We start from the raw sequence: 4,301 nt of genomic DNA, 5'->3' as shown, positions 1-4,301 counted from the left end.
TAAGCATATTAATAATTTATTAGAGTAAACAAACGAAAAACCTATTAAATATGTTATGATTCACAAATTAGACAAATAAACTAGTCAGCTCAGTTGGTTGAGAGTTGAAATTTGTTCTATGAGGTCACAAGTTCAATTCATAACATAGCCAAAATCCTATATATTTTTTTTATTGAAGATATTAAACGGGCTTTAGGCTTTGGGCTTCGGGCCGGGCTTTGGGCGGGCCTAAGCGGGCCGGGCTTTGGGCGGGTCGTGTGCTTCAAGGGGATGGCCCAAGCCCAACCCAAGAAATTTTCGGGCCGGGCCGGGCCGGCCCAAATGTCGGGCCAAATCGGGCTTCGGGCCCAATGGGCCGGGCGGGCTTCGGGTGGGCTTCGGGCCTTGGGCTATTTGGTGAGCCCTAGTCAGCGGTGTTGTACTCTCTGGAGCTGCGCACACAAAGATTCCGTGGGTCTTACGAGAGTGACGGTTGTTTGGGAGTGCGATTGTTACATAATATTTTCTTCTGATTTCTATGTGCAATATAAAATTTATGGTCAAAATCTTATACACTAAAGTTTAGAAAGATGTACGTTGATCATAAGTAAAATATAAAAATGAGAATTTATTTTGTTAACCATTATTTGGTTTAGTGACACCAGTTTTTTTTTTTTTTTTGAAAGAAGATTCTGAATTCAAATATTATGAAAGATAATTGTTGATTAATAAAATAAATCTCTCATAACATAAGATCATGCCAACCAGGAAGCGCTGCCTCATCATGAACCATTAGCATTATTGTTTTAAGGTGGAAGTGTGGAACACATCTTATCTCATTGGGCATAAGCCAACAAGGCTATGACTCATCCAACACTTCATTCTAATCTTTCAGAGTAACAAACGTTCCAGAACTAAAAGCAACCTAGAATGGCCAAGCAATTCATATTTCATAAAGCATTTAAATGCTTAGTGTCATTAAAAAAAGAAAAAAAAAAAAAAGAGGTGATAAAGGGCTGTCCGTATTCAAATTCTTTAAATTTTATCCAATCAATCCTTAACAAGGAGAAGCGTGTACTCCCGCACTTGAGTGTGGGCGGTAGGTTAATGGAAACTCAGAGTGGGGGTGGGGGTGGGGGTGGGGTCGGTAGGGGCTGGGTTGGGAGAGTTGGCTGGAGAGAGGGAAGAGAGAGAGAGAGTGAGAGGTGGAGAGGGGTAAAAAAGGAAAAGGAAAAGAAAAAAAAAATTTATTTTTTCAATTTAAATTTTAGATAGAGTATATTCTTAAATGATTTTGTAGATGATATATGCAGTTAAAATATCTCTTATAGTTGAGTATCTAAATTCAACTTTAGCCTTTTTTTTATCTTGTTGATTGAAAAATCATTCTATTAAGATGCTTAATTACTTTACAAAGAGAACTAAATTTTAAACCACTGCTTTGTCACAAAGAATACAAAAGCTAATAATACGATGTGGCACTAACATGTTGCATTGCAATACTAGTTCTATGCACAAGTTAGAAGGGATAATGATGCAATGAAATGATCTTAAAATTTTAATTGGGGAGTGTAAGAAGAATTTGGGGGTAATGGGTATGAATAGAAGCCCCATTTATATCACGTAGCCTACAAACCAATAGCCCACCCAACCCCAAGGCCCAACCCCCAGCTCGACTTGGGCATCCCCAAGGCCCAATCCTCCTCTGTATCGCGCGACTCTCTTCTCTTGCTGAAGATTGAAAAAACAGCAACCCATGGTGTTGGAGGTCATTTGGGCGGCATAGAAATACTTGGAGAGAAGTTTTTGGGTCAACCCGAGCTTGGAGGTTGTTTTCTTTCTCTTCTGTTTTTCAGTTATTGTTCTTCTTCATCCCTGTTCTAGGCTTTTCTTTTCTTACATGAAAATGATTTCATAATGTTTTTAACATTCTTTCTTAAAATTAATTTGGGCATGTGATTCGGAATGAGTTGGGCAAAAAAGTATGTTAATTCTTACATGGAATTAAGGATTGCATTTTGTTTGTTTTGTGAATGATCTTGTTACTTTATGATTTGATGCATGAAAGCCTTACGACTCAACACGTTAAGGCTTATGGTGAGACCGAAAACACCTTGCTTGCTTTCTTGTTTTAAAACCTTGAGTGAGATTTACGATATCATCTTGTAGGGTGTTTTTCTTTTGTTTCTAATTTCTGTTTTCATAAGTATGTAATGTAGTATACCCAAGTTTAGACTTGTGATTTAATATGAATTTCATGTTCATATAAAAAGAAGTTAAAGGTTGAAAGCTTTTGTGTGTGTGTATGCATTATGTTGTTGGTTCAGCATACTGAATATAAAGTTATGTGATGCAGCCATGCAGGAGCATCTACCCTAGGCTTTCCAAGATTTAGTATTTGTTTTAGTAACTTGCTTATTTTTGTTTCCTAGTTGGATTTAGAACCCAGTTTCCGTTTTCCTAGTTAGCTAAGGTTTAGTGTTTTCCTGGCTAGTCAGTTGAGGAATATGTTTTCCTATATAGGTTTAAGCTTTAGGTTTTTTTTTTTTTTTTTACCTTGTTTACTTCAGTTGTTCCAATTACAGTTTCCTAACACTTTTGCATATTCATTGGCTAGCAGGAGCTGCAAAAATGGACAACATTGTGGATTCTCTAAACAGTGCATACCAAGAGTTCGTTGTTGCAGCAGCTAATGTGCTCGAAGCCAAGCAAACTTCTGGTGCTGAGAAGACATCAGCCACGGATACTGGTCTTGAACATTTTAAGCAGAAGTGGGAACTTTTTAGAGTCACTTGTGATCAAGCGGAGGAGTTTGTGGAGTCCGTGAAGCAAAGGATTGGCTTGGAGTGCCTGGTGGATGAGGCAACTGGCTTGGTGGCAGGGAAGTCCGGGCAAATTGGAACAACTGGTCTTCCACCCATCAGTGCAGTTCGGTTGGAACAGATGAGTAAAGCTGTTCGATGGCTTGTCATAGAACTTCAACATGGTTCTGGAACTGCTGCTGGTTCAGCACATTCTCACCAATCTCCTCCTTTTGATGCTAGATTCTCTGAAGATTCAACTCAATAGGTATGAAGGTGATTCTAACCCTGTATTGAGAAAGAGATAAACAAATTTATTTAATGAATTTTCCCTAAGAAAACATTTGCCATCCCTTCCAAATGATTTTGAACGCGTCTTAAGGGGTTGTGGTTTCCTTACTCTTGTGTACTTGGGTGTTATTCCCTTTGGCATCTGTAGTGAACTTATTACTTATATACAAAGGTGGGAAAAAAAGAAAGAAAAAAGACAAGAATTGGTGTTTTAAAGCTATGCCTCTTGGATGTTTCGGTGGAAGACCAGTTGTTACATTGAGCTTACCTAAATTCTCGTGTTCTCATTTCTTTTCTGTAAATGTGTAACATGCAAACAATCGCTAAGCATCAATAGAGTCTCCAATCTAGATGCCACACTTTTAATGTTTTGGTGGCTGCTATGATGATCTATTTCTTTGTTTATACAACCTGAAGAATGATGACTCTATTGTAAATTACATCTGTTGTATATTTGCCCTTAATATTTATTTCATCAAAGTTAACTGCTGGGGGTCATTTTATGATTGAAAGATGAAAATCTTTCACATATTTGTGTTTTTTTATATTCATGAACATAATCTTTTCAAACCTCTTGTATTTTTTAATGTTTCTGTCAATCCCTTCTCTTTCTCATTATGCATATATAACTTAGGCATAAATTCAATTTAGACACATAACTATATAAGCTATTTCAACGGGGTCTATGAACTTTAAAATATTTCAAATATACACCCGATCTATGATCTAAATTGAAAAATGAATTTCTGTCCATTTATTCGTTGAGAGATCAGTTAAATGACAGTTTGGCTTTTGCTGACCGGGATTACTTGGCGATGTAGCACTATCTCAGCAAACATTTCCAGTCAAATGAGCGACACATGCCCACAATTTAATAATAATAGAGAGAGAGAGAGAGAGAGAGAGAGAGAGAGTTTGTGGGCCCGTGTCGCTCATTTGGTGGGAAATGAGCGACACGGGTCCACCTAACCCCTAACACGGGTCTACAAACTCATGATCTCTTTCTTGCTCGTTGAACACAAATAAGAGATTTATATTCGAATTTGAGGAAAAACGTGATGTTTTTTGGAGATTAAATGGTCAGGAAAGCGTTCGACGAGCGGGAAAGAGGTGATGGGTGTGTGAGCTCGTGTCAAGTAGACATGTGTTGCTCATTTAGCGGGAAATGTATGCTGAGTTAGTGCCACGTCGCCAATTAATCCCCGTTAGCAAAAGCCAAGCTGACATTTA

The 4,301-nt window shown here is 38.0% G+C and overlaps 1 pseudogene across 1 annotated transcript; it reads left to right on the top strand.

The window, feature by feature from the left end:
- The first annotated feature begins 1,712 nt into the window (after positions 1-1,712).
- On the top strand, positions 1,713-3,257 carry LOC147283959 (mediator of RNA polymerase II transcription subunit 32 pseudogene; annotated as a pseudogene). Its single transcript, XR_015122442.1, has 2 exons — positions 1,713-1,807; positions 2,600-3,257. The product of XR_015122442.1 is annotated as a mediator of RNA polymerase II transcription subunit 32 pseudogene (transcript).
- Positions 3,258-4,301: the final 1,044 nt, after the last annotated feature.

This window comes from Dryas octopetala, chromosome 5 (genome assembly GCF_963921425.1).
Source record: "Dryas octopetala chromosome 5, drDryOcto1.1, whole genome shotgun sequence".
Taxonomy (NCBI): domain Eukaryota; kingdom Viridiplantae; phylum Streptophyta; class Magnoliopsida; order Rosales; family Rosaceae; genus Dryas; species Dryas octopetala.
Note: the sequence above shows the minus strand (reverse complement) of the source record. Positions and strands in the feature narration are given on the sequence as shown.